General features: G+C 42.3%; 1 pseudogene; it reads right to left on the bottom strand.

Moving 5' to 3' along the window:
- Window positions 1-5,398: 5,398 nt before the first annotated feature.
- LOC121158470 lies at window positions 5,399-7,518 on the bottom strand (annotated as a pseudogene).
- Between the last annotated feature and the right edge of the window lie 513 nt (window positions 7,519-8,031).

Below are 8,031 nucleotides of genomic sequence, written 5' to 3'. Positions count from 1 at the left end.
CGTGTGGGAGACCCGGAAGAGGCTCCTGGCTTCGGATTGGCATAGTATCGACCCGTTGCGCTCACTTGGGGAGTGAATCATTGGATGGAAGATCTTCCTCTCTGTATCTCCTCTCTGTATATCCGCCTTTCCAATAAAAAAATAATAAAAATAAATCTTTAAAAAAAAAAAACATTAAAAAAAATTGAATATCCAGCTTTCCCCCATTTTCAGAAAAACAAATACATATTCCAATACAATTTTAATCCTTTAACTTAACTCTTTCTGCTAGCCTTACTTAACTTTCTTCTTCCTGAATTTTTCTCTCACCAATTTATTATTGTGTGCAGTGTTGAGAAAATGGCATTTCCATGTTTTACAATGTATTAAAGGATTGAATTGTATTAGTTTGTATTGTATGGCATAAGACTGCTGGGTCATTTCCTAGATAGTATACTTTGGAAGACAACAAGCGATCAATACTTGGTCCCTGTCACCCATGTGGGAGACTCACTTTTAAACAAACAGTTCTTTAAAAGAATGTGCATAGGTTTTCCAGGCACAACATTGATCAAAAGAATTTGATCATAAAAATTTCTAGACCATTTATTTATAGGAATTCAAAATCATTCAAAACTGAACCATTTTCTTTGGGAATGATTGATTGGAATAAAACAACTTTTAAAATCCAAAAATGATGAATAAGAATGATTTTATGTTAACCAGTGATTGATAAAAAGTAAAAGCCATGACTGTATGCCCTTCGTGGCATGCAGTGGAGAGGAATACCAGTGCAGAGCATCTGTGCAGTGGCTGTCTAAGGTCTAACCTCCTATTTCTTTAGAGGGATTTTGCTGCTTACATGAGTTATCGCTTGGTGTGATTTCCTGGCCTTTAAGCTCCTGTTTTAGCACTTTTCCAGGTGTTGGGCATCATGATAAAGAAGTATTAAGGATAAAAGAAGCGCTCGTACTTCCTTAATGGATTTTTCTTTCTTCTGGATATCATACAAAAGCATTACCCTGAACAGAAGGAAAAATACTGTGTTTTGAGCAATATCAGAAAGTAGATAAAATCCTGTCTCTTAATATGTGGAGGAATCTAAAAGAAATAAGGAAAGGTTCAATAGCTGACCAGGTTGCCCCCTGGGAATCCTAAGTGGAAAGTGTTGATTTCATTTTAAGCCTCACAGAACTAATTTAAAACCTCTGAGTGTGTGTTATACCAATGATACAATTTAAAATTAAAAATAAATGAAAATGTAAATAGTCAATAAAACATACGATGACATCAGAAGATGTGTAATTGTAGTTTAAACATACCCATCACTGGATTCACTTTTCAGCTGTGGGTGTCTCAACAGAAGAGATGCCTTTCATTAGAATACAAATCTGGTAATTCTGAGAAATGCAGTTGTAAATTTTAACAGAAAAATATTCCTCTTGAACCGTAAAAGCCATCCCCTAACACAGGGCTCTTACAGACTGTGCTAGGTGTGATCTGAGAGGTGAGGATTATGGGCTGATCTCCAACCATCTCCTCTTTCTAGGAGCTATGTTGCTCCTCAGTGAGAACTTAGGTAGAAGAGAACTCACCAGCTAAAATCTCCAAACTATGTTTTACTTCTGCTAGCCAACCCCCTCCCCCAGAGTATTGTGAAATAAGAAACCTGCACAGAGAAATTGGTAGGAGGCAGAAAGCCAAAGTAAGGAATATTTTAATCAAAGACTTGAACATTTTGCACAAGTGCAAAAGCCCACGAGGCCTGTATGGTTGGGAGTGCAGACTGCTTCGCCACCTGGCTCTGCTTGCCAAGAGGAGAAGAGAGGCAGAGAATAACAATGGAGAAAAGAAGACTGAAGAACTATTGCTAAGGCTCCTTGTCTTCCCTTCTTACAGCTTACCAAAGGGACAAAGGCTCTGTTCACAGCAAGAATGCTACCAATTAATCTTACTCATAATGTCAAAGATGAAAGTGATATCTCTAAACTCCCTTTTTAAATTTTTAGTTCTATGTTTTTCCTACTTATAAAAAATAAACAAGTTTCATGTATTTAATATATAGTTTTAAGAGCATAATGATACTTCCCACCCCACCCTGTCTTACTCACTCTCTTCCTTCTTTTATTAGTTTTTTTATTTTTATAATAACATACTTTTAATCATCTTTATAATGACAAGCTTAAACTTCCACTAAGTGAAGAATTCAGTAATAGGCAGGAAAGCCACTATTCCTCAAGAGTGTAAACAAGGCCTGTAAACAATCCTCAAGTCCCCAAATTTCAGTTTCTCTCATGTATACCATATTTTGTTTAATTTTTATTAATATAGAGTAGATTTTGCGCATTCCACAGATAAAATTTAAAGGAGACAACTACACTTCCCTCACTTCCACATTCCTCACCCACTCCCGTTCCTCTCTACCCTCTCTTCATCAATTTTTGAAAAGACATAATTCTAATACACTCATGGACTTAAGTCACCACTAAACATAATATTCAACAAGTAAAAAGAAGAAATAACACAGCTCCACAAAAATTTAAACAAGACCTAAAAGCAGTATCATCTTTTTTGGTACTCTGTGCTTTATTCCACATATAACGGGGAGAACATATGATATTTGTCTTTTGAGGACTGGCTATTTTGACTTAGCACTTCATTTATGATCAGAGTTGTTTGCATTCCCAGGTACTTTTGACTGATGATCAAAGAGTAAGCACATATTGCCAGAAAAGCAGCAAGTGTGCAATGCAACTATTTTGTTCATGATCTAAAATTTAGACCACATTTTGTACACAACTAAACCATTCAAGCAAGCAGACTTTCTAAGGAAAAAAAGGTCTACTAGGAAAAGCTTGGTGTTGTTCATGAAGTGTCACTTTCCTCCATGCAACCTATATTCCTATAATTGTTGTTACCAGGAAACATTATTTTCTTTCTGAACAAAGATTAAGAGTAATGGCAAAAATACATTTTATAGCCATGCATTCACCCTTTTATAAAAACAGATATACAAATTCTTTTCAATGAAGCCAATTAAGCCAAAGCTGACTATTTTTTTAAATTTAAAGAGAGAATATAAATAATACTTTAAAAATCCAATCATAGGCCCAGTATGGCAACCTAGTAGCTAACATCCTCTCCTTGCACATGCCAGGAGCCCATCTGGGCACCAGTTCTAATCCGGGCTGCCCTGCTTCCCATCCAGTTGCCTGCTTCTGGCCTGAGAAAACAGCCAAGGACAGCCCAAAGCCTTGGGACCCTGCACCTGCATGGGAGACCCAGAAGAAACTCCAGATTACCAGCTTTGGATTGGCACAGTTCCAGCCGTTGCAGTCACTTGGGGAGTGAATCAGTGTATGGAGTTCCTCTCTGTCTCTCCTCCTTGTGTATCTGACTTTACAATAGAAATAAACAAGATCTTTTTTAAAAAATGTCCAGTGATACAGTTTGCACCACATTTTATATCTGGTTGAAATAAAACAATGAACTTATTAGGTCTAGCATGGTGGTGCTGTCAGATGAGGCACTGCTCATAATGCTGGCATCCCATATTAGAGTGTGAGGCAGAGTCCTCCCTGTTCCACTTCTGATCTAGCTCCCTGCTAACATGTTTGGGAATGCAGCTGAATGTCTAAGTGCTTGGATCTCTGGTACCCATGTGGGAGACCTGGATGAAGACCCTGGCTGGCTCTTTGTTTTGGCTTGGCCCAGCTCTGGCTATTGTAGCCATCCAGAGAAAGAAATAGTAGATGAAAATTTATTTATTTATTTTTCTTTCTTTCTCTCTCTTTCTTTCTTTCTTTCTTTCTTTCTCTCTCTTTCTCTCTCTCTCTCTCCTTCCCTCCCTTTGTAGTTCTGCATTTCATATAAGTAAATATTGGAAACATAAAATTAATGAGCTCTTTACCAAACAGGGAAAGCTATTTCAAATTGAATGCCTCTGATTACATTGCTGTAAAAACACAAAATACAATTTTCACCAAGTGTTTATAAACTTTATAAAGGTGTTTATAAACACTTTACTGCTAATAAAGCATGCTGTCTACACACCTCTTTTGTCCCACGCTTAAATTTTAGCATATCTGGAGACATAGTGAGATGTATTTCCTTACTCACAAAGCTGACTTACTGGGTCAGCATAATCATTTGGTGTTTAAGGTTCATGTCAAACTTGCTCTGAATTTCTAAAAAGTGATTTAGCACCAAACTCGGGCCCTCATATTGAATTATGACTAATGGCAATTTTCGCAAAATTGTTCACTGGTTTCAGCATTTCCTTTTGTTTTGGGAGAAAATAACTTCTTTCGTTTTACTTTCCATGATAGATATAGAGATTGTAGGTATAGAGATTCCACCCCCATCCCCCCATCCTTCCCCAAACTCCCCCAGCACCATATTGTTACAATAGTATAGTCCTTCAGTAACGGTTGATAAGTGCAACAGTCTGCTATTAAACTGTATTACGCATTGTAGATACAGGTAATGGTAGGAAATCTAGTATTCTATTGTCAAGTTATATTTAGCAGTTTCACTGGGGATCCTCCTTGTATTCAACAATGGAGATGCATACTGCAATGTATCTTCACTGCTTTCAGTTTGGGTGGCTTACTGCCATTCCTAAAAACACTTAACTTTTTTCATGAATATTAAGTGTCATCTTCAAATCTTAAATGTGCTTCTATTTCTTAACTCATTTTGATATGTATTTTACTTTATAGTCTCCTTTTATTTCTTTGCTGATCAGAGTGTAGCTTTGTGTAATTCCTTCAGAGCTATAGTTCTCCAGCAGCTACAATTGTGCTCCTACAGAACAATTTATTTGGCAGCATCTAGAGATGCTGTTGATGGTTCCATGGGGGGGGCGGGGGGTAAGTATTGCTGGTCTCTAGTGAAATGAACATCCCATGGAACACAGGATAGGTTTGTAAAAAATAAAGTTATTTGGCTCAAAATATCCATAAGGCTAATGTTGAGAACATCGTTCTATTCAAGTGATCAATGATATTCTGCCAGCTCTGCCTTCAGACCAGAGATGGTCTCCCCAAGAAACCGTTGAACTTATGTGGACAATAAGATGCTGGACTCTATGCTTGGTATATGCTTGCAATGAAAGAACCTTGACCAAATTTGAACTGTAATACTGCAACAAGGTGGAGGAATCCACCAGGGGGGCAGGTTACAGGGAGGGGTTGGGGGATTCCTCTCAGAGCCTATGAAACTGTGTCACATAATGCAATGTAATTAATAAAAGATAAATAAAAATAAATACACACACACACAACCTTTAAGAACCCAGAGCCCATACAGGAGACCACACAGGGGCCACCGTGAAGCCACTAGCCGATCAGCGAGTCCCACTAGTCGAGCAGCGAGTCCCACGCGGGCTCAGGCCGGCGGTGGTTGTGGATGGCACATCTGAGCTGGCAGGCTCCACACGAGACGCAGGACAGCGGCGGGCGCCGCAGGTTCCCAGGGACACGCAGCCAGACTAGTCCAGAACTATCTTCTCCTCTTCCTTCTCCTCCTTGATTTTGGCTGACATGCTCTCCCGAGCTTTGGCCAACAAACACGATTTGATCTCCAGGCCGATGGCTTTGGCCAGAGGGGGTGGCATGGCATTCTGCACCTGCTGGTGCTTGTCCAGGATGTTGCTGAAGAGCCAGAAGGTGTCGGGGAAGCCCTGGGAACGGGCATTCCAGCACGCTGACCACGCGGTACTGCTCCGGGTGCAGCACGCGGCCCTGCTTGCCCATAGGCTCAGGGTTGGTGACGATGGTGCTGAAGAAGCAGTCCCACTCGAGCCGCCCGTAGAGACCGGTCCAGTGGTTGTGCCGGTTCCCAGTGTGGGGCAGACACCAGGGGATGAGCGAGTTGAACCGTCGGGCCATGGGGTCGCAGGCCTTGCCAGCTTCCACGCAGGAGCACACGCTGCGGAGGGCGCCCTTGCTGCTACGGCCTTCTTGGACGTGGTGTAGCACGGTTCCTTGGCCAGCGTGCCATCAGCCAGCTGCACCTCGATGTTGGGCAGGTCGTGCCAGTCGGAGCCCGTCGCCAGGGGCACATATCGCATCCAGGCGGCCACCAGGTCACTCATGTCCTTGCAGATGTGGTCTCAGAGAACGGACCGGTACTGCATGCCCTGGAGCTGCCGCTGGAACTAGGACTGTGGCTCGCCGTTGTAGGAGATCTTGGGCGCTGAGGCCCCATTCCGGATCTCCAGAAGATCAGACGTGGTGTCCCGTACCGTGAAGGTGCGGAAGGGGCCTGAGCTCAACCCTGTGATGTTGCTGACGAACTTCTTTTCCTCCACCACGACACTCAGCTGGTAGGCCCGGGGCACAAACACGTGCAGGGTCTCCGGGAAGAGGGGCAGCTTCTTGCCGGGCGCCACAAGTAGGATGATGGCCTGCCTCCGGGTCTGCGCCATGCCGTACTGGCCGGCCTGCAGCACGCCAAAGGTGCACTGGTAGCCGATTCAAACCAGGAAGTGCAAGGTGAGCTTCAGGACCATGGAGCGTTTGAAGGACACGAAGTTGCGCAGCAGGAATTAGCGGGGCCGACCGGTAGTAGTCACAGTAGCTGAGAAAGGAGACCACCAGCGAATTCTTGAACTTGGAGTAGGTGCGCAAACTGAAGCGGTTCATGCCGCTGAAGCCCTGGCAAGGCGGCCCGGCCAGCCGCACAGCATCTCCACGTTGCCCTTCTGCGGCAGCCTCTGGCCCAGCATGACCAGCTTGAGCAGCACGTTGCAGTCCCCCGTGAACACCATGGAGTCGAAGTTGTTGAGGCAGAACGCCTGGTGCGCCGGCTCCCACATCTCAATGGCCCACATCATCTCAGAGATGCCTGCCTGGTGGAATGCCTCCGACAGCGCCCCCGCAGCCCAAGAGGAACGATACGAGGATTTACCTATATATCTAGTGATCTGGAATTTTACATGAAGGAGCCCTATATCAGAGAGAACATATGATATTTGTCTTTTTGTATTGGCTTATTTCACTGAGCTTGTCTAGTTGAGCCCATTTTGTTGCGAATGGTAGAATAATTCTTAAAATCTTCAGAAATACAAACATGGAAAAGGTTATACACTCTAAGAAAATACATTAGTAATCTAAAGAAGGGGACAGATGTATTCCTTTAGTTTTTTGAGATTCTTTAGCATTTGAGGGAAGACCTGAAGCAATTTCAGAACGTGTGAGTTATTCCAAACTCTCACTGGTGTTTTTCATTTTTGGCCAAACTTGTTGGCTTCCCTGTTGTGACCAGCAGTAAAAACACTTATCATCTAAATGGAGTTTCTTTACTTATTTCAGAAACAGCAGGGATAAGTGAAAATTGTTCATTTTTGTAGCAAGTTTGGATACAGACAGAAAATAAAATAAGGTGACAAAAGCAGGGAGAGAAGCTGATGGAACAGAAAAGAAAGGAGCAATTTTATGGAATCCTCCCAAAAGCCACCTGTCAACTCACCTGGCTCAAAGGATGAGTGAGCAACATGCCCTTGACACTTCTTGCTCTACATAAGATGACTGACATTACCTATACCCATGTGCATGTTCTGTGTTAGCAAGGATATGGCAAGTGGGGGAAGTTTGGAGACAGTAGATTGCTTTAAGAATCATTACAAGGTTCTTACTTTTCACCATATCATGTTCATTCTTTATCATTTCAGTGAATTTATTAATTAAAAGCATTAAATATCAAATTATTTGTTGCTTACTAGGATATAGGATGCAGTTGTCCAGCAATCCTCTTCTTGGAAAGCATTCAGCGCATTATATACTTTTAATAAAAATAATCATTTTGTAGATGCGGACCTGCCTGGACTCCCACTGTTGCCAACGGTAGGGACCAGCTCCTGGTGATAAGCGTTCATGGCCCAAAAATAAACCGGTGATTTCACAATGACAATTGCCATCCTTCTCTGCTGAGCAGAGAACTAGAAACTATTACTTCCAAATCAAAGATAGACTCCCAATGAAACTGTTAAATATATCTTGACAATGAGATGCTGGACTCTGCCATTGTCCATGCCTACAATGTCAGGAT

Source organism: Ochotona curzoniae, unplaced genomic scaffold (genome assembly GCF_017591425.1).
Source record: "Ochotona curzoniae isolate NIBS_2020 unplaced genomic scaffold, NIBS_Ocur_1.0 contig_3819, whole genome shotgun sequence".
Lineage (NCBI taxonomy): Eukaryota > Metazoa > Chordata > Mammalia > Lagomorpha > Ochotonidae > Ochotona > Ochotona curzoniae.
Note: the sequence above shows the minus strand (reverse complement) of the source record. Positions and strands in the feature narration are given on the sequence as shown.